Source organism: Pungitius pungitius, chromosome 6 (assembly GCF_949316345.1).
Source record: "Pungitius pungitius chromosome 6, fPunPun2.1, whole genome shotgun sequence".
Lineage (NCBI taxonomy): Eukaryota > Metazoa > Chordata > Actinopteri > Perciformes > Gasterosteidae > Pungitius > Pungitius pungitius.
Window position 1 is genome coordinate 17,797,387 of NC_084905.1, and position 22,778 is coordinate 17,820,164.

The 22,778-nt window shown below is 48.4% G+C and overlaps 1 protein-coding gene across 6 annotated transcripts in view; it reads left to right on the forward strand.

The window, feature by feature from the left end:
* Window positions 1–3,949: 3,949 nt before the first annotated feature.
* The window catches only part of LOC119195606 (neuronal cell adhesion molecule-like), a 57,250-nt gene continuing 38,421 nt past the window's right edge, over window positions 3,950–22,778 (forward strand). For 3 of the 6 annotated variants that reach the window (XM_037450655.2, XM_037450659.2, XM_037450663.2), the window contains exon 1: window positions 3,950–4,168. The gene's annotated coding sequence lies outside the window, so the exon portion shown is untranslated. The remainder of the gene's footprint in view (window positions 4,169–22,778) is intronic. The other 3 variants (XM_037450667.2, XM_037450664.2, XM_037450669.2) reach the window with 1 other exon arrangement.

The window sequence follows — 22,778 nt, forward strand, 5'->3', positions numbered from 1 at the left end:
GTCGAGAGAAGGCCGTTGCCAGACGTGATCAGGACTTCACTGTTTTAAAAATATCTTCGCTCAGCTTATTGCACTCAAACCACCCGCTGGCTTTTTGGTGATGCGCTACAGGCCTTTAGTAGTCATTAGTTATGGTGTCATCGGCACGTGGTTCAGTTTTTCCGCTGCTCTTGTTAGGGATTTAAGTAGAAGTGCACACCTAGTGGTGGGAAGTAGATTACGTGTAACAATGTTTAGTATAGAATAGTAGTTTGTGTGATGTTAGATAGTAGATATTACATTTGTATGTTGAATGAAGTGAATGTATTATAGACAATAACAATTTAAAGTCATATAAATCATATAAATACTGTACACATTAACATCCTGTCATGATGTAATGTTAAAACCTGGGGACAGAAGCTACAGTCTGTCTTGATGGATTTCTTCTACTTTTCCCAGAGAGGGTTTTTTGTAGGAGTTTTTTCTCCTGTCAGGTATTAATTTAGCAATTGGATGCAAGACAGCCGCATGAGGCAATGTGTTGCACCAGATAAACTGTGATAAACCATTAAGTACTGTGATCTTATATGTTGTGTTGTAATTGAAGTGTACTAGTTATAAGATGAAGACAAACTATGTATATGATGTTATTTTCACTCTTTGAGGCATAAAGCCAGATGTTTACATAAGAATGCATTGGAATGTGAGGGCCAGAAGAGACAGAGAGGGTTTCAGGTTACTGCAGCAGATTCACACCTAGGGGTGAAAAGGCCGGACCAGGAAGGAGCCAATGACATTCAAATACACCCCGAAGACAACCCCCCCGGGAGCTTCAAATCACCAAACCAAGGAATAAGAAGATTAGATTTTTCCTGGAGCCGTATTGAAAAGTCGCCTTTGACTTGGTCGGAGAATTCTCTATTTCGCGAAATATATCACTATTCACAATCTTATTTCACTTTGTAATTGTAGACCTTACTCTTTGTTTAGTTATTAAATACTTTTTGATTTTAAAACCCTGAGTTAGTCGACTTTTTGATTCACCTTCTCCTGCCTGAAAGAGAACAAAGGAAGGTGATCTCTCCTCCGGCCTTCAGAACCCCACACTCTCCATGTAACACAAACGGGAAGGAAAGCCGTGACAGAGATGTGTGTGTGCGCTGAGCAAATATCACGCCATGACACCTTGGACGTGGTTATTATGGCATCGCCGCTGTAATTGGTGATGTGATTTCAATGAGCCCCCGGTGCTTAATACACTGCAGTTTCCTATTCACACTCGGCACACCTGTTAGCGTGATAACCCACGCTTGTTCTCCTCTCCGATTACCAAGGACGTTCCCAGTGCAGCCAAGCCCTTGAGAGAGTTCAAAAGGCCTTATATTTGTAAGGCTTTGGAGGTTATTGACTCTAAGGGCTGGTTCCTTGAGTAAACTGTGCTTTGGAGTCGACGTTGTGTGTCCCTAAACAATAAGCACGCGATCTGCCATCTTCACTTCCCTTCATTCAGCCACTGATTACTTTACCTTTCAATGTTGACTCTTTTTTTTAATTCTCTTTGATGGTTTGGTCCTGTATAGTTTTCATTCAGCGCAAATTCATATAGTGAATTGTGACACAAAAATGAGGATGAGGGGTTCATGCTCTTCACCAATGAGAGATGAAAATAACTAAAGGGCCTGGAAATGTAGAGCTCTTGTTTCTCAGAAAAGGATTTTTTAATTTTGCCTGGCAACCACATGAATAATGGTTATAAAACAAATTCCTTATTCTAAAACCCAAGTGCTACATGTCTGTTCACTGCGCCATATTTAATGGATTCATGTCATGTTTTTGCCCCCTGTGTGTTTACGACGTTAGGAAGCCAGTAAAAGCTGCTCCCACTCAATATAGAGAATTCATAATGTAATAATGCAGCAGACTGAGAGAGGAAATGCGTCCTTCCCTGATGTAAAGAGATCCGACTCATGAACTCGTCCCCACAGCAGTAATCACATCAGTGATTTGATTTATTTTACACCTTTGGCCAAACTTCCAGACTTTGAATATAAATACGTATCAGCAGTCTGTATCGGGTACAGGTATTATGGAGGTTGTGACAGGTGAAGCGTTCCTCCAGCCTTGTTGTGTAAGGTTTAATTGCAAAATGCGATTGCCTCGTTTTGAAAAGGAGTGACAGAAAAACAAGTGATAGGAAGATTGTTGTTTGGAAAACAAACTGACTTACTGTCTCGGACATAAACTTGTGAATGTAGTACATGCACCACATTTAGAATCCAACATGGACATTATGGTGGCTGGGATGTGGTTTTGGACTGGAACCTGGTTCCGACTGGGAGCCTGTATCCTTAGTTGTGTATTTTTATCTTATTTTACTTTATCTTACTTTATTTTATTCTTATATTGCACCAATAGTCAGATACCTCTATGTATATGTGTATTCTTCTTCTGTGTTTGGCTTTCTGGTGCTGCATCCGTCTCAAGATGGAACCAAGCGACATAATCAGTGAAGAAAAAAACGTTGGCGGAGGCAATGGGCACCAGAATGTGAATCATTGATGAGGCACAGAAGAAGCATTGTCTTGTCTTTTTTTGTCGTTCAAAGCGCTGACCTGACTGCAGAGTGCTTCGTCCCCACCGCGCTGTATCCTTGAACTCTTTACCAATGATATGCATGAGGGAAATTAAGACAATATTTTAATGAGATTCAAGAGGCAGTATGCAGACATGTCTGGAGGCGGTCGGAAATGAGAGGGGAGGACGATTGCAGCACTTCCTATACCGTAGGCAGAGGTGGGTACGAATCCCCCGGGCCCCCTCAGTTGATGATGAGGGAAACTGGTTCCATCGACGACCGGGGAATTACCTCCTGACACATTTGAAGCATGAGGGCCGACTGTTAACTGAAGCAGAAGAGAATTTACAACAGGATTAACTCAAACAAAGATGATGTTCTGAGAAATGAATGTGCTGTGGCGTGTAGGTGGGGGAATCATGGACTTTGTTAACCCTTTAAAAGGGTTATTTATTTGGTCGTCTCCTGATGAACTGCCCTTTGGTTTGTCTCCAAATGTGCACCAACCCAATTTCAGCTCGTTTCAGCTCAGTCAACCAACTCAAACCAGAAACCACGTCTTCTCGCCAAACCGGGCTTATCACAGATACAGATATCTCACTTGCTCCGCAGTGTTTGGCTGCAGATGGTCACCACTGCTAAGCCAGAGATGATGCACGTGAGTAACACGCGCTGAGAGAAGCGAGCGTGGCGGGCGGGCGGGCTGGCGGCGGATTGAACTAAGAGGAAATGTCTCTTCTGAAGTCACATGGGCTACGATACGATTTATTGGTGCATTCGGGGTCTCAGGGCAAACTGGTGGTGTGGGGAACCAGCACATGCAAATGGCTCCACGCAATTAAAAACTGCTGGAGTGAAGTCCAAGGTGAAAGCGCTGCACTATTGGCCGAGTAGTATCGTGTAGATTTGATGTTTTGGTTGAATTTTGTTTTTTGATTTCCTCTCTCCCAATTTCTGTGCGAGATTAACAAAAATGTACAGGATTGTTAAGCCGTTAAGGCGTGGAATTATTTCAATGTTCAACATTATTCGTGCGTTAAGCATCTCTGCCATGCTTAACATAAACAGTAATAACACTGCCGCCAAATTAAAAAACAAAATCCCAGCTCCCTGCTGTTTAATGACATAAACTGACACTGCGGAGCACTAAGAGACAACTTGGGCTTGTTTCATCCCAAAACTCGTCCAGCTGTTGTCCATCTGTGGTTTCGGGGGCTAAAGCACTGGCACACATGCATTCGGATAACAATTTGCTCCAAAGGCTTCAGTGCTTCGAGGCCACCACACACCGGCCGCGGCGCTGCGGCGTGCCCGCGCCGCGGGTGTGCTGCGGCGTGCCCGCGCCGCGGGTGTGCTGCTGCGCGCCCCCGCCCGGGTTCGTGTGTTTTTGGTTGCGCGCGCGGGCGCGTCTGTGTGTGTGTGTGTGTGAGTGTGTCGGTAAGCCGGTGGGAGAGGAGAGGAGGACCAGTGACTGAGGCAGAGGAGAGACAGGCGCAAAAAAAAAAAAACACAGACGCAAGAGGCACGGCGCTGAACGGGACTGCGCGTGAACACACCGACGCACCGGGACGGAGGACACAGAGACGCGCGCCGTGCGTCGCTCCGATAAAGGTGAGCTACATTCTTACCGTTCATAATAAACACGTGTCGGGGAGCCTACAGTTCACTCTCAGGAGTTTGTGGACAGAAAGAGAGAGAGAGAGAGAGACAGGAGCAGGGTGAGCTGGATGCTGCAAGGCGCTGTCACGGGAGGGTTTAGAGCGGAATATTTAAAGGATATATTTATACATATACATATGTATAAATATATTTACTCATATATGTATATGCATGTTAAAAGACGCGTTTGCGTGTTGGCTCGTGGCCGTTAGTGAGAGCAGGTGCAGGTGAGCGCGGCTGTCAAGTCAATGACTCGACACGAGATGCTGTGAGAAGTCGCCGTCCCCGGGTCTCCGATCTGAACCTTTGGTTTCATCTGTCATTTGCTTCACGGTGCTGAGAAATACATCGACATAGAGACATGGATTGGGGGGGGGGGGGGGGGGGGTGGATCTGCTGTATTTGACAGTTGTTGTTGTTGTTGTCTCGCGTGTTGATGAAATAGCTGTCCTCTTACACAAAATCCCTCATTTCCTAAGCTGATTTGTCCCCCCCACCCCCCTCCTTTCCCCATGTTTAATTCCCTTCATATTCATATCACAACACTGTCTGGTTTTGACTGACCAGTCCATTTGTTTGGTCTAATTTCCCTTCATCAGATTCAGTATTTCAGATATCAGCCCCCAGAGGTTCACCAATTACAACCCATGTCACTTTATTATCATGCGAGCAGAGCATTTGCTTTAGTGAATGAAAAAAAAAAAAAAAAGAAACTCACATTCCCACCCAAATCCCCTGCGTCCCCCCCCATCCCCCTATCCCCCTCCTCCTCGCCCTCCCTCCCTGTGTCTCCCCTCGGTCAGAGCTTCAGTCAAGGGGGAACTCGCCCATCATGCAACAACAGCCCTTCCTCGGCTCATCCCCAGACACCCACACCCCCCCCCCCCCCACACACACACACTCACACAGCCCCACACACATGCCTCAGCTGCACACTTTCGCTGCCTACCCGGTTAGCCATATTAATAAAATGCTAATGAACTTCATTGTGCGAAGCCGTTGTTCTTACTTTTCCCTCTGAAAGCTCTGACACACTTTCCAGTAATGTTTATTCACTCCGAGCAGACTATTGTTAATCTGTCTAAGAAGACAACAATATCCCCCCCCCCCTGTCACCTGCCTTATGTCTCGTTTGCATCAATTCTCAAACGGGGACGCCAAAATGTGCGACGTGCCACTTTACATATGCATATCCCTAAACGGGTGTGTTTGTGTGAGTGTGTGTGTGTTTTTTTTTTTCCCGGGCCCTCTTCCGTGCCCCCCAAGTCAGGCTGTTGCTGGATCCCAGAGAGCCTCGTCTCTCCGGCTGCTGGAGCTCAACCAAACCGGTGTGGAGGTATCGGGGACGATGAAAGTGTCCATACTTTTCAGCAATGGCCGCTGGGCGGAGGGGGGGGCATTCGCGTCACCGTGACACGGGTTGGGCCTGCGTTGTTGTTGTTGCTGCTGCGGTCAGTCTCGGCGGGCAGCTTTCGCCGCGCGGGGGCTGTGGGAAAAGCTTGGGCGTCGGAGGGGGAAAATGCCACCGATTTCCCTCCGTGGGCCGCGGGAAACACGCGGGCCCATTCTGCGCAGGACGGACCGCAGGACGGGACAAAGTGTCTCACAGATGAGAGACGGGGGTGACATCATTTCATGATGAGAGATTTTCATGAGAGATTCAGACCAGGACACACTTCCTTTTGTGTTGTACAAAAGCCGTGTTTCAAAGATGGGAATTTCAACCGAAATTTGCCGTCAGAGAGCAGAGGAAAGTTAAAGCAAGTCGCTCGCTGGTTAACAGATATTTAAAAAAGCACAGCACACACATCTCTGGGGGGGGGGGTGGAGGCCCACGCGTCAGTGTCACCGCGGTTTATGGGCGCTTCCTCCCAGTGGTGCGGGTCACAGCGCCGATGACGTCGTCTGGGCCTCATTGTCACGAGCGTGTTCTTTCTCATTTTGGGACTGATTAGCGCCCTCGTTATGGGACCTCGGAAAGAGTGCCCCCCCCCCCCCTCCCCTTGCCGCTTCACGGATACTTGGACACTTCCTTTGGTAGTAATTTGGACAAATGTATGCACGGGCAGATGAGTACATGCACAGAAGGATATATATGTTCATTACAGACACACACACACACACACACACACACACTTTGTTTCTCCATCTTGGTGTTTGGGGCCTGTATTACTGCAGGCTGTTGGGTGCAATTAGAGTTTCACACTCAGTTAGGCAGCAGCGTCTAATGGGGATTGACACCTTCCTGCGAATCCATTCCACACAGCTGCAACTGTTGATGTTTACGTTCTAGACCTCTATTATATTATCAGGAGTGGAAGGTGACAGATGACTAGGGCATTTGGATATCAGATGATTTATGCAACGCAGATAGCGAGACGTTTTTTTTTATGTAATTAGATTTAAAAAATGCAGAGGCACTTTGCTCTTTTCAGTTTCTCCTGCAGCAAAATAGCTTTGACAATTTATACATTTGCCAATTTAGTTACATTTGTGGAAATTGCGGCCCGACTATGGCACTGTCACTGTCATAATAAGCTGTCTATTGATTTAATTTGCCTTTTAATACAATGTTGGGATGCCCTAACTGCCTCTATTCTCCCCCTAATCTTCCCATGCACTCATTGCTCGTGACTGGAATCTTCAGGAGCTTTTAGCTGGTTTGGTTTTTACATTCATTGTATCTTTAGGTTTTAAATGACGGTGGCTTTGGACTGTTGGTGTTGCCAACTTGTCTTTCTAGCTACCGTCATTGGAATATACTTAGCAACACTCGGCAGATGTAAGACTTGAAGGATTAATAGATGAGAGATTTAAGGCCCAAAATGCCCCCAAAAATTCTCTGGTTCTAGCTACTCAAATGTGAACATCTGAACTGGGCGATAAGACTTTTTTTGGGCTGCAGGTAGTGTGGGCAGACGGCCAGCAGTCAGCGCCGATGTCCCTGAACAGCCCCCCCCCCCCCCCCCCCCCCTGTGAGGGTGGAAGAGAGAGAGAGCTTCTCACCATGGCAGTCATCAAGCCCCGATCCCTCAAGGTTGCCCGGGGAACGCTATTATGGCCCGTGTCAGGTTATTACACCGCTTGGTGAGGACAAAGCATTCAGCGATGCTCTTTTCTGTCCTAACCAACTGCCAGGAAGGGACAGCAATACAGTCCCCCCCACCCCACCCCTCTTTTCTGAAGAGTGAGGTTGGAGTAATGGGACGTAATGTTGTGGGTTTTATGCTCCCTTTGTACCCCCTCGCAGAGCGCCCCGACTAACGAGCCGCATGTGACCTTACTGCCGGTCAACCCTGGGTTTCCGGGGCTGGACGTGTGCGCCGAAGGCCCGCAAGACGATGCGCAGTCTTGCCACCCAGTAGGACAAGTGCAACGGGTGAAAGGAGGAGTGGGAGTGTTTTTGAAGCTTACAGGGTTGCAGGAGGGAGGAGGGAGGAGGGAGGAAGGGAAGGGAGGGGGGGGATCATGTACCTCGGTCGATGCTGAGAAGGGGCTGGGGGGAACAAAAGGGGGTCTGTTTCCTCTGCCTCTTCTGGCGGGACGGCTGGTCCTCGCCTCTTTCTTGCAGTATAAGGGGGAGGGGGGGGGGGGGTGTGTGATAGAGGGCTATGCCTGAGGAGAGCCACAATGGACACTCTGGTGTTGGAGACTCTCCGTCTTCACGCCCCGAGAGAGGCAGTCCTGCTCCGGGCCGGTTGAAGCTGTGGCCAACTCTGGATGGGCGGCAGGTTGTTGTTTCTTTTGGGCTCCGTGGCATCGGGCGCAACAAGGACCACTGCTTCCCTTTCCCCCGTCCTGAAAGCAACAGGAGGTGGGCATTTGCTCCACCGGCCAAAATGAAAGAGAATTCAGGAAGAGTGTGCACTCCAAGGCTTTCTAATCCCCCCGTCCATCTTCCTCCTCTTTGCATACAGCTCAAAAGGCAACGCGGTGCCGCACATCCCGCTCTCTGTTGGCACAAGCGACGACGGCCCACTAATGGCTCGGGCAAATACATCGCCACGGCTCTTGTGATGTGGGTGTGTTTAAAGTGCGGAGGGGGGGGGGGCCCAGCCAAGAATTCCACCGCAAAAACCTCAGTTTTTTGTTTTTTTTCGCGTTACCCACCTTTTAAAAAGGTTGGCGTCTGCAGAGACGAGCAGAGGGAAGGCGTGGAACACCTCCGTTGCCTCAGCATACGATGCGGCAGTGACGGGATCCACCAGGAGGATGGGGGGACAATCAGCTGTCAGCTCATGAATAAAGTTAGACATAGAAACACAAAGTGGCTTCTCCATGGTCCAGGGGGGGGCTCGATGACCTCGAGGTCTTATTTAGGCCAGAGCTTTCCAATGCCCCTTTGCTCCAACACCGCCCCCCCCACCCCCCTCTCCCCTCCCCTCCCCTCCCACACCACGGCCGAGGGTAAGACACCATGTTAGCAGCCTCCACTGAAGGGCCCTTAATCCAAGTGGGATGACAGCTTGGCTCCAGATACTGTTTCTGTGGCGCTGAGACCAATGGGCTTTTCTCTCCCTTTTTCATCTCTTAAACCCCCCAAACACAGCCACAGGAATCCTGGGAAGAAAAATGTTCCCGAGGGGGGGGGGGGGGAACAAAGGAACGGAATGGTAAACAAATCCAATTGTAGATCTGGGAATCCACCTTTTAGCAGAAGATAAATGTGCTTGTAGTTTGAGATATCAAAAGCACAAAATACAATGCTGGTGCGGTACTTTTTTTTTTCTCCCTGTTGCCGCGTGCGCTGTAGACCAGCAGTGTCCATAATCTACACCCAGATAATCTTTGTCCAGGCTTCAAAATGATTAGGGAAGATTGAGGTCAGAAAACCATTAGAATCATAAAATGTTCATAAACAAATCAGATCCTTTTCCCCCTCCTTTTACTCCCATCAGCTGATCAGCCCAGAGATCACAGGCTGCAGGGCCTGTAGTTGCCATCGGATGAAAAAAGAGCACCAGACAGCATCCTCCTCCTCTCTTGTTGGTCACACCGAGATCTGAATGAATCAAACAGACGTACAGTAAAAAAAAAACTGTATACTGTATGTGTGCCATGTTGAATCTTACTTTGCTGTTATCACACAACACAGAGCACCAGGCAGATTAAGAGAACTTTTTTTTTTTTTGAGTGAAATTGTCTGTAATTTTGATCTATTAACTGAGACCCAAGGACATCCACGATGGAGGTGACTGTGCTCGGGCACTCTGCCAGAGCGATTGAAGATCAATCGCGGTGCGATGGAATAGCAATCAGTATAATCTCCTCGCGGTCAGACCTTTGCTGGTCGCTCGGCTCTGGCCTTCCTGAGGAGCTGGAAGAATGTAATTGTCACTCGGACGATTCCTTGCTGTGGGCTAGCCGGGCCCCGGCTGTGAGGAGGGGAGGATGAACAAGTGGCAACTTCATTTATCAGGATCTCCTGCGAGGGTCGACCCGATAACCCAATCAAACGTCTGGTGTGGCTGAGAGCTTCTTCCTGGCTCTGTTTGTCTCTGTGTCTACGTGGAAATATCAATGAGTCTTTGTCAGTGGCTCATGCTCCCAAGTCCCATGGTGCCAAGGGCTCAAAGCCTCTCAAAGCCCACTAAAAATATTTCAGAAGCAGGAATCATCTTTTCCATGTCTTCTACTTTTTGTATACTTCATGACACAATCACACCATTGTACATGCGGATCTCGGCCATGAATGGCGTCCCTTATGTTGGTCTCAGTTGGTATTGTTCTGGCACAGGTTGAAAAGACTCTGGCCTGAAGCAGACCTAATGCTCGGGTCTTTAAGGTTGGCTGCTTTCGGGCCTCTCGGGGTGAGGGGGGGGGGGGGGGGGGCTCAAGTCACAATGACCACATCTCTGAATGAGCGGAGCGACGGTGGACGGTGTTGCTCAAATGGGGCGACTGCGTGACAGAGAGCACGCCTCCGCGGGTCCCGTGAGGGAGGAAAATAGGACACTTTCAACTCGCTGGTCATTGGCGACGCGTCACTGAGGTGGAATTCATGTAGCTCTCCCCTCTGAAGTCAGTATCTTGATTGCAGTTGACATTTGGTGGTATGCAGAAGCCTCAGCTCGGAGTCAAGGGGCGCTCTTCAGATGCCCTGCGCTCATGAAATGTGATTGGTGCGGAATAGTAGATGAAAGGGTTAGTGTGCTGCACTGAGCAGCTGTACGCTTGCTCTTTGCTTTCATGCATTTGGTCAGCTATCTGCGCCACATTTAAGTACACATCTGAGGCTTTTAGATAATTGACAAAGCAGCAATCTCAGTAAAAAAAAATATCTCTGTTGCCCTTGATTAAATGATAATGGTTCGAATTCAGGAGAGCCAGCCGCTGGGATCCTGATGTGCGCGGCGCTTATCGAATTCTTAAAGCCTCAATTATAATCCCAGTTTTTTAGCAATGTGATTTAAATAAAGGAGCAGTCATTGCCCTGAGAGCAGATAGCGTTGATGTCTGAATTTGAATCAAGGCCTCGGCGTGTCCAGTTTGGTTTTTATTACCCTACACATTCATTGTCATACTTCTTTCTTCCCTTTCCCCAGGTTCGTTAAACAGACATTTACTTCATTTCAGATGTAAAGTTATATCCATACATCTTGGTCCATTATGTTGTGTTATTATAATTCTGGGATCATCCATGTTTCCTCTCACTTATCCGGGGCACAGCCTTGGGCAAACTGCTCGTCTTCATTAAATCCTTGATCCTATTTGATGAATTCACAGACAACCAGTTTCAAACATTGCTTTTAAACGTAGGCGTTTTCCCCTGATTTGGTGCCTAATCACAAGCAGAATTGGGGAACAGAGCGGAGGTGGGACTGATTGGATTCTCCACAGTCATCGGCACTGAAACGAAAAGAAAAAAAAAATCAAATTAAGCCTTAAGCGTCCCAAGTCAAACTCCCCAGGATTACGCTGGCCCCGCACCCGAAACTCAACCCTGGGAGAGAGTGATAACTAGACTCCCATAATCTGAAGCTAGGCCTGACTAGAGGGGGGGGTTGATTATGATGAAATCCTTGCAAAACCCTGCAGGGGTGGCTGTCTTCACCATGAAAACATAACCACGGAAGTCTGTGTCAATGTTCGTGCCCCCGGCAGATCGTTTTTTTTTGGGGGGGGGGAGATAATTTTAGCAAAAACTGATTTCATGTGAGTTTCATCCGTAAAGCTCACAATCCCCGATTGCTTTGAAGTGAAATAAGAAGTGTGTCTGTAAGCAAGGAAGCGACAGACAGATTAGAGAGGAGGAAAAACACGCCCCTCCCCCCACTCCCCCCTCTCATCGTACCCGTACCCTTCAAGTCTTCAAAGACAAAATAAAATCCCGCAAAGTACCTTTCCCTTTGTCCCCACTTCAGGATGTTTCACTCACTCTTTTGTGTTAGTGTCCATGGAGTGAAAGTCCACGTTTACTGTGCTTTGCTTTTTTTTAAAAAAATCAGTCCTTGAAAAAGAGCGTGAACGTGAGAACAAGGGCTCACGGCGGGAGGCTGCTGTTGATCAGGTGTTTGCCTCAGTGAGGCGGGGATGGAGAGAGGTGGAGTTGAGGACGGGGTCAGGGTGGGGTGAGAGAGACGGGGGGGGGAGGGGGGGGACGAGCCAGGGACCAGGATGTGTTCGCCCTCTCACCAGGACACAGCCGGGTCTGAAATATGGCTCTTTTCTTTTGATCCGGGGGGAAACAAAGCACCTTGCTGGAGGCCCGAGTACATGTCCTCTCTCCCCCCCCCCCCCCCCCCCCCCCCCCGTGTCCATTCTCCCACTTTGTCAAGTCCCCGGAGGTACCGCTAACCTGTAACCGTGTGAAAAGGGCTGTGGTTTTCCTTTTGTCCCCTGCATCAACGACATAACTCAGACAACGAATCCACAAAAGTAGAAAGAAAGTTGCTTTCTTTTTGCCTTCTCATGAGATTTGATTGTTTGTGTGTGGATTTCTTTTTTCCTCCCGGGTTTATCATCCGAATGCAGCCAGAGTGAGAGCTGGATGTGCTTCTTTGTCCTCAAAACAAAAGTTGCTGAATCTGTTTAAGCCGCTGTGTTTATCTAAGCTGTGGTTGAACGGAAATGGGACTTTGGGTACGAGTTTGGAGTGGGAGCGGAGCTTTGACGGCAGTGGCAGGCCGGCGTCATTGACAGCCCCTTTTAGAATGAATTCTCTCCCAATAGCAGGTTTGAAAGAAGAAAAAGAGGAGGTTTGATTTGAACTTACTTAGTGATCTAATGCACCGCAACGCCGGAGGTTCCATAACGTCTCGTGAAAGCATCCCTTTTTATCACATTGTGTGGACCAGGAGTACAATGGAGAAGGTGACCCACCCGGGACAGCTCCTCGTAGCACTCCGGTTTGATTGACACACAGTTTTTTTTTTTTTTCTCTTCACGTCGGACATCACAAAATGGGACGAAAGTGTCTCTTTTACATAACATTGGACAATTGCATGCCGAACCTCCTTCATTCACCGCTGGGCCTCTGTGAATTCAAACTGGAGCAACCTCAACGTATCTGTGTTTTGTAATGCTAAAATTAGCAGACTCTGAGGCATGTGCTCATTATATATATATAATTCTGCCAAATACATATATGTATATATTGTGATAGAATTGACAGGATGTTGATTTGTCATTTATTTTGGAGAAATATAAAATAGCAAATATACTGCTATATTTTCTGGAAAATCAATTGAGTTTAAAGGGTCCCCTGAGAAAGATTTTGTTTTTTCAGTTAGTTAAAAACGGATAAACGATGCCACTTTACATTAATACCATTATTTGATTGTGTCTACTGTCTAGATTGTGTTCCTTATGAACAAAAGTCTTGGGACCTACGCTTGAGAGAAGACGGGTTACAGAAGATAAGATATCATCTTAACGCCCCCCGTGGGCCCACTTGGATGTTTTCTTTCACGGCACAATGCAGTTTCTCCTCTGCTTCTTTCACTTTGTTTCCTCAGAAAGAAAAAACAAAAAAAAACCTGCACACAGAGCAGACCACAGCGTTGTCTGATTTTCTAACAGTGAGAGGATCCGCGGTATAAATGAACACTTCTGAGAGGCCGGCGTGTCTCCACACAGCGCCGGCCCTCAGATGTGCAGCCGTAAATGTTTAATGGATGGTTAAGGAACGAGGGGCACCTCCCGTCTCTCTCAAGCCTGCATCGTGTCTTATTCCCACCTGGCCGAGCTCCAGCGCTCACTGCGGCGTTCTGACCCACTAAAGCGGCTCGAGAGCAGAGCCTCACTGAAGTCATGCGGCATGTGGCCTCCGCCTTTCCCAAACCTTTCGGCGTCCAGTAGCGGGTGTGTGCAGGTGTTTGACCACCACCCACCGGCCCGCATCACGGTCACGGCCCCCCCCCCCCCCCGGTGCCCTTCAATGGCTCTTTCACTGCCGCTCGGTGACAATGCATTTTTTCCATGCCATAAAGCAGAAGCTGTATTAAAAGCAGCACAATGCCCGGGCCCATCTGAAACTGTTTAGCATGTGAAAGGCACACCGGGACCAGGATGCCTACCACTGTGTGGGGCTTTTTGACTTGCCACTCTATAATGACTACACAGTGGAAGGAAAAGGGGCAGGCGGGCTTCGGCTGGCATTGTGATCGCTGCATAGAGAGAGAGAGGAAACGCAGTATAAAGTGCTGATCCCGGCTGTTCTGCCGCGGCCTTTTTCAGACCTTCTAGAATACAGAGATGACTGTGACATCAAATGAGCTCGTCAGCAGTTTGAGCCACATGGCAAGAAAGAGTCCCATGGTTTGTCCACCTTAAAACAACCAAAGAACAAAAATACAGACTACTCTGTTAAATGTTCTAATAATATATTTCTCATCCCCGACCGCGTCACAGCTACCTTGACACAGCGGCGGCAGGTGTCTTCCGGATGAGGACGCTGATCTTTTAAGACTTTCTCTTTCAGTGAAAGTCAACAAGTGAAGAAGTGAGAAGTGAAGTGAGAGCAGCTTGACAACAGAGGCTTAAACCGGCGGAACAGAAAAGCCCTGCAGGCGAGTGATTAGCGTCCTTTGTGCGACTCGTACCTGTCTTCTCTTGTCTCGCTGTTTGTTGTCTGTCGGTTTGAAGAGGCCCCCCCTTGTTCAGAGTTGTCTGGCCTCAGGCCCTTCTCACATGACTCAGGCCGCCCCCCCCATCCCTACGCCTCCCTCCCCGCTATTTATATAAAGACAACTCAAACAGCGTTGGACCAGCACCGCTGTTGACTTACCGGTAGTCCGTCAGCAAGGCTCTTAGTCACTAATGGTGCGTTTCCACCGAGCGGTACGGTACGGGTCGGGTCGGTACGGGTCAGGTCTGTTAACCATGATTTGGCGAGCGTTTCCACCGCCAACAGTACCCTTACTTGATAGGCGCGGTGTATTCCAGAAAGTAGTGGTAACGTCACTTGATAGGTGTGGTATTGGACGGAAAGTAGATTGACGTCATTCGATCGCGCGAAAACTGAAAAGCTAACCGCAAACAACAATGGAGGACATACAGCCGATCCTGTTCCTGCTTCTCGATATGTGGCTGTTTGTCACAAGGAGACGACAATCTTTGTTTGAGCAAAGGCTACATGCTGCAAGGAAAAACAACGCAAATGACGACACTCTTTCAACCAATCAACGTTCTGCAGTGAGTCTAGCTCCACCCTTTAGTACCAAACAACTGTGCCAGGTACCCCAACGGAAGGGTACCCAAAAAGTGGTACGGTACGGTTTGGATTTTTGGTACCTTTCTCAACTTTTGGCAGTGGAGACACGAATAAAAGGGTTCCGACACGACCCGCACCGTACCGCTCGGTGGAAACGCGTCATAACTCTCGCGGACGAGAGCCCTCCAAGGTCTCCAGGCCTCTCAGGGCCTTTGCTCTTCATGCAGTATTTTCATTTTCCCGAGTAGTAAAAAGGCGATTCGAGTCGAGCCCTGTTGCAGCACATCTCACCTCTTTCGACATGCTGCACAGCAAATTCCAGAGCTTCTTGTAAATCAATGGCAATTTTTCTGCCCAATTAGTTCACCAAAGACATATGGCGCGGATAGATAAGTCATACATACCCACTTTCAAGCACGATGCCCATACATTCAGCTGCCTTTCAGGCAACATTTGATTCAAAACAGTTTGATCTATACTCTAACATTACAGCATAAACACTCCATCACTTTTGTTATTTCGTGGTTTTCTACGCTGCCGTCAGCGCCGAGCATCTGTCCCATTTTTCTATCAACTCCCCGAAGATTACAGGGTGCCGTGTCACAACTGCAGCAACGTTAGTTGTGCTAATTAATGGCGGAAGCGGAGGGAACAGAGACTTAACGCTCATCGAGGGGAAGCTGCAGGACATTTTTTTCGTGGTTTTTGGGAATAACCGAGCACAGGCACCGCGGAAATCGCATCACTCTCGCTCGCAAATGACAAGGCCGTTGTTGTCTTCGGCAAATCAAGTGAAGGCCTTTTCTCGCCGGCTTCTGCTTATCTTCGCAGCGAGTTTCTCCGACATGGTGCATTCAGGCACAGCTTGTCTGTCAGCTTGGTTTTGTTGCTAATTTATTCATTTAAGCAGCGGCAGCCTCAGTCAAAGACAATGGTGCACAAGCTCTGCGTTGAATTAACCTCAATAATTATGCAGATTTAGCTCAAGAAAAGCCCAATTGTTACTTCCCCCCCCCCCTCAAATTCCCGCCCCCTCCCGTGCTTGACATCCGAGCGAATAAATTACTAGACTTAAGAAAATGTTCAAACTTTCCCTTTTAACAAAACCACTCTAAACAGCAGCGCACTGCTTCATAAGTGTAATAGTATTTAGATTGTGCCCTTCAAGGTCGGCCATTCTGGTTTATGTCTGCATTTCTCCTCATATTCATATAGTCTTCAGCCTAATGGGATCTAGTGCATCCTCGGTGAGTGCCCGTAGTGCACGTGATCCATTCTCTCAAAACATTTTAAAGGAATGCGCATTAAGCGTTTCCAATAAAGATGGTTTCAAAGTGCTAATGGTCTGTTTGATCAATACACGAGCATTTCCACTGTAAATACCACATTTAAAGGAGCATTAGAATCCATTAGATGCTCACTCGATTCCAGGTGACTTTTGAACACACATATCATCAAGGGATCCAAACAGCGACAAGAGGAGCCTGTTTGCATCCAGCTGACATGCTACCTGATGCAGGAGCCTGTTTGCATCCAGCTGACATGCTGCCTGATGCAGGAGCCCGTTTGCATCCAGCTGACATGCTGCCTGATGCAGGAGCCTGTTTGCATCCAGCTGACATGCTGCCTGATGCAGGAGCCCGTTTGCATCCAGCTGACATGCTGCCTGATGCAGGAGCCCGTTTGCATCCAGCTGACATGCTACCTGATGCAGGAGCCTGTTTGCATCCAGCTGACATGCTGCCTGATGCAGGAGCCTGTTTGCATCCAGCTGTCATGCTGCCTAATGCAGGAGGCCGCGTAGGAGACGAGAGGGGCCTGTCTCACGGGGAGCTTTAATGACGGATCCGGGTAAACAAGAAGCCCAGGAACGTTGTTCTTATTCAAGCCGTTCCAAGGACAGGACGGCAGAAGTCCCCCCCCCATCCCGGTCTGTGTGTACCCAGCACACAATTGGCTTCATCTCTGTTGTAATCTGTGCTGCGCTGATGCAGGATCAGGGTTAGCTTCCAACCACAGTTACTCACTGATCACCTCGGTGCCGTCGTGTGTCTGTGACGACTGCCTCCTCTTTCTCACAGACAACCAAGTGTGTGTGTGTGTTTGGGGATATATGTGAGGGGTGAATTATTGATGCAGTGTAAATCCAATCTGCCTCATGGCAGGTGCGTTGTGCGCTGTTTGCTCTGTGTGTGTGTGTGTGTTTTTATGCATGTTTGTGAGATTTTGTCAGAGAGGAGGAAGGAGCAGCGCTGTAATTATAAGGCAGCACAGGCTGGAGGCCCGCCCACACACATTCAGCTATAGGCACAGAGTCCACCAGTGCTCTCACACACACACACACACACACCGATGCTATGGAGATAACAGAGTGTCTTTCCTCTGTGCAGTACAGTTTGTTTCCCTCTCCCTCCTTCCCTCGCCCTGTGTCCCACTCGCTCTCTGTGCACCCTTTCTCTCCCCCGCAAAAGTCACACTGTGCCACACTCGAGCAGCGGCAGCAGTCTGTTGTTGTGCAGCGTGCAGACAAGCTGGTCCGAGGCGTCACCTGCACCAGTGTATTTAGATATTTTCACCCTGAACCATCATCCAGGTAATTTTATTTAATCTCAGCAATGCTTTGCATCCAGCCTTTGATACGTCAGTCTCGGGCCAATCTCCCCGCTGTTATTCAAGAACCTACCACGCACCCACACGCACTGGTAAACACCCACACAGGGGATTCAGGTTTCAATGGTGCAGACACACAACCTAAGACTGGCAGTGACGTACAGACACGTAGCAGTTAGCCCGCACTCAGACACACCGCCCTCCACTTCTGCTCCTCTCATTTGCTCCTTTTCTCTCCTGCATTTCATTCTGTCTTCCTGCCTCTGCTTTTGTTTATCTCAGCACCTGCAGCAACATAATGTGTGTGTGTGTGTGTGTGTGGATGTAGCACCTGTCGGCCGATTAAACCCTTCAGCGCTGTCTCCTTCACCACAGGCCCGGCACGCCTCGACATATCGCCACGTCCCACCCCGCCAGCTGCCTGCGACTCGTTTCCCCTTCGATCAAAAGTATTGATTTTTTTATTCATGGTATATCCGTTAACCGTACCGAAATGAGTGAACAGAAGTTGTTATTTTTGCTCAGCCTTTGTTGTTGCTGCTGTTGACTGATTTAGCGTCATGGATTTCACATGAGAATCGGTAGGTAGTCGGGGGTTTTTTTGGACTCACAAAAAAGAAAATCCTTTTTGCCTCGCAGCATTTGCTGCAGGGACCTCACTTCTACTTCTGCTCGCTTTTGCTTTGCTTTCACCTCGCTGATCCCGTGTGGTTGAGTATATGAAGTGAGTTTTCATGAGCTCTATCGGCTCATTCGGTACATTGCAGGGGGGCTATGCTGAGAGGATGAGCGTCGTGCCTTTTAAACATGAACATTCTAGTGCATCTTCGAGCGCGTTTGCAGGCTGAGGCTGGATTTCAGCTCTAAACTGAATTTGCTACAGTGCTTAAAAAGCTGTTTGCGTCGCGGCGCCGGTTTCTTGCTCTGACCAAATTCCCTGCGGTAACCACGAATTTGCATAGAGCCCACATGTCCAGCCAATGATGACACACTGAAGTCACAAAAGCTCTCATGGTCGCATCAAGAGCTCCTTGCTCCACCAGCCCACTTCTGTAGGAGTGTGTTTGCGCTAGTGTGGGTACCATATGCGATCGTGTGGTCTTGGTGGCGCCCGAGGTGGTGCCGAGGAGACAGGTGGCGTAAGAGCTGAAAACACAGCATGGGAGAGGATGAAGAAAATTGGGTAAGAAGGAGGGAAGGAGAGGAATCTTATTCCCCTCCTGCTGTCGCCAGCATGCACTTCAAAGATGACGCCAGGCCCTCTCAGCTGTTGTTGTTGTTGTTCGTTATGGACACAAATGGAAACCGATGCCACGTACATCGGTAGCCGTGTTCCGCTCTTACCGCGCTAATGAGTTGGAGCTGTAATTCGCCGTTGAGTGAAACGTCGGCGTCCGTTCCTCTGGCCCTTCGGCGCTAGTGCAATGCGTCAGCGGGGCGGGCCGTCCGTGCTCATGGCTGCGGCGTTGCCGACGGTAACGAACAGCCGGGACGACGCGCCCCCGCGCAGCATCGATCGTACACTCTCTCTCGCTCTCGCACACAGACGGCGGAGGGAAATTGGTCCTGGTGGGTGAAGCGAAGGGGGCGCACACATGCCTGCGCCTTCTGCAGACACATATGGATGCAGGGTTGAGCCCACATGTACATACTGGGAGAGTGTGTGTGTGTGTGTGTGTGTTTATTGAGGGCCGCTGATGCTCACTGGACCTAGGATGATCTTCCTTTTGGTGACAGAATGGAGCATATAAAGACCTGGGCGGTAGAACTCTCTGGATCTCCTCCAGCTCCCCTCTGGTCCTCAGCTGGTGTCCTCTGTAGGCGGAGGAAGGACCCTCACACACACTGTATCAAACCAGGCTGCAGCGCTTCCCCCTCTTGCTTCATTACCACACGAATGGTCGTCATATTGTCATAAACTGTATGGCTATTGTTGGCAAGTCACTCAAAGGGCTTGGCTGGAACATGGTGAGCTAACATCAGCCAGAGGAGGGGTTCTGTTTTCAGTGGGCTACGAAGCAGTATTGGTGGTCTTTAATTTGGTATATTACAACTTTGGCTTCATCTTTTATTTCAGTTTTGCTTGCGATAACATGTTTGATTGATAACATGTGATAATGTAGCAATTATCAACTTTATTGTGGATATCTGGGAAACCAAGAACATGGAGGAACAGACAAAGTTCCAAACAAGCCAACAATCTGAATCACTTCAAGGTTAAAACTCAATATGTGCACGCTGGATAAAGGCTAATTCTTCATTGTACAGAGAAGCTGTGCAACATAGGAAAACAGAAGTGAAACCATACACAACACCTAAAGAGGCTTCTAGTTACAGTCAAACAAAAACAACGCAGACAGTGTATTTGCAGATACATGATGTCCATTGAGTGGGGAGGAAAACAAAGGGTTTCTACACAGTAGCTTTTATTTTATGGCCTCACTAAAGTAATGACTGCGATCCGAGAACACGGCCACAATCATTAGCTACAGATACCACGAGGAAACAAGCGCCTCATTGGTTTGACCCAACGGTATTTCCTTACCTGCCTCGTAAGTCAGGTGTTATTATTGGAATTATTGGAAAGCCAATATATAGCCAAACACATGGGACCAATCTAGGATTTTAGCTTTGATTTCTCTGTCGATTCATTTAATGCTTTCGGGATGTTTGAAGAAGATTTTCAAAATGTGTTTTTTTAAAAGAAGATTCCCTGCTCCACCTCCAACAATTTATAGAGACAGATGTGATGCTCTGAACACAGACGGGAAAAGAAAAATGCTGCCAGCGCCTCTCTGGCTTCGGTTAACCTGGACTATTGTGCGCGTTTGGAATTGTGTCATTACGGGTCTTTAAAAAGAAATACGCCGCAAGCCACTACGGGTCCTTAACCTCGGGGGACGGCCTCCTGCCTGTGTGCGGTAAATCTCGGCTATTCTACACTTTCTTTGTTTCTGTTTTTTACTGCTCTCTCTCTCTCTCTCTCTCTCTTTCACTCTGTCCCTTTCTTTTTCCCTCCATCTTCCTCTCTGTTGTCTGTGAGCATGTTAACACTCCAGCCCTGTCAGCGAGCCCCACGGCTCCATGGCAACCAGTCACACCATTCTTCACCAGTGTGTCTTTGTGCATGTGGATCTGTGTGTGTGTGTGTGTGCGTGTGTGTATGTTTGTCTTGATGGGCGGTATCGGGTCTTGTTCGGTTTCAAAAAGCTGAGGCGAAGGTCGCGGCCGACTCTACGGGCCTCTTGCCGTAATTCATTTAAATTCCCTTAAGACTCCGGGGCTGCTTTGTTTTCCTCATACTCAGGTTCCCGAAGCCTGTGTCATCACCGCAGCATCGACGCAGTCTCCTCGCGCGGTGAAACGCCGCGCGCCACCACCTCGCCGGTCTTGCGATGTGACACCTCCGAGGCCACCAATGAGTTCAGCCAGAGTTAACACGGCGACGATGAATGCAGACATGGACGAGGACAAAATGAATAATTTACCTGGGAAACAGTGGCGCATCGGCATCGTTGTCGCCGGCTCGATGGGACCCGAAAAAGCGTGTTGGGAGCAGTCAAACAAACAAGCGTTGAAAATGACTTGTAGGAATAAGGACTGCATCGGGGGGGGGGGGACTTCAAAAGGGCTAAATCATTTATTCCCCTCTAAAGTATTCCCCCCCCCCCCACACACACACACCCTTCCTCGATAGCCTTCTGAACCCAGCCCTCATTCTCTCCCCCGAGCCAATCATATTTCACTCCCATTCACGTTTCTGAATAGGACATTTGAAAGGAGTCCTTGCCTCGAACACCCACCGATCAACAAATGCACACAACCCCCCCCCCCCCCCCACACACACACACCCACACACACACATGAAGCCAGCGTGCAGCTCTGCGTAGAAGCCGCTCATTAGCGAGTTAAAGGTGGAATTCCAGCGACCACCGAGGAAGCCCCCCGACGCTCCGTGGGCCGAGGGTTTCATCGTGGTGAGTGGGGAGGGAAATGATATACTTGCAGCAGTGTGCAACAATGGCCGTGAGGGGAGGCCATTGAAGTCATATGACAGAACTCGTATGCCTCTGTAGGAATATTAAGTGGCTGTCCACAAGGGGAAACAATGGAGCGATGGAGAAGATCTTTTAATCAAAGGTGGGATTTTCTTGTGAAAGCTCCGTTTTAAAATCAGGTCCACTCAGCGTAATGTGTGTACCCTTGAGCTCAAACAAATGTGGGAAATGTACGAACAAAATGCAGCATATCCTTTTTTTTGTACTTGCTTGCAGTCTTCTTTTCTCCTGTGAAACCTTTGGAAACCAAGTATGAATAAACCAGTAATAGAGCGAGGACGTACTCATAGGAAATACAACATAAGTGTGTCTTAACATTACTGATGGTTATTCATCCAAATTGTCATGTGTAAAAAAATGTACATTTAATCCAGCAACATGCCATTGCAATATGGATTTTGAGGTATTTTATATACTGTATATTGTAATACACTAGTCCAGTGATTCCCTCCCTTTAGGTTAGGCCCCTTCAAAGGGGTCACAAGACAAAAGAGAAGCTTCTGGAGAATGTTAATAGATACGATTGGGAATCATATGTTATTCCATGTAAAATAGTCAGTCAAATACATGTAGGGGAACGTTTATTTCCCTCTGAAATGTTGTACCCAAAGGACACTTCATCAGTAATTGTACTGAGTTACTTTCCACCACTGCAGCTGAGAGAGAAAACATTTTTACATCCTGTTGTCCAAGTCAAAGCACATTGTCCAGCGCGGCGGTGGACAATGTGCTTTGAGGCAGATAGCGTTACATTTTCAGTGCTTTTGTAATGAGAGGAGCGTTATTTAGGGCCGGGCCCAGAGAATAGTGGCTCTTTCAAAGGGAGAGCTCCCACCATTGTGGCCCTCTGCAACCACAGCTAAGGGACGTCAAAAGACCCTTTTCACGTCTATTCTTTTAAAAGGGAGTCGGCAGTAAACAAGCCCCCCCCCCCACGCAGTCAACCAGATTAGATTGCACCGGGGACATCTGTGGAGTGTAGGTGAGCACCCTCTCTTCCCGTCCCCACTGGATGTGAAAGGTAGTCTGCACGCATGTGCCTTGAGGCACTTTTTCCTTCTTCTCCCTTTTATTCGTGGAGCTTTGCCTTGGTTTTACTCCACCCTCCCACCCTCCACCCTCCATTGAACAGCCCAGAAGGCTGCATTGACTCTCACCGCAGTCGGGGCAGCTGACAGCTATTCTAGTGTACGCCGGGTGCCGTTGGACTTAACGTGCAATCACGTTTTTTTTTTTTTTG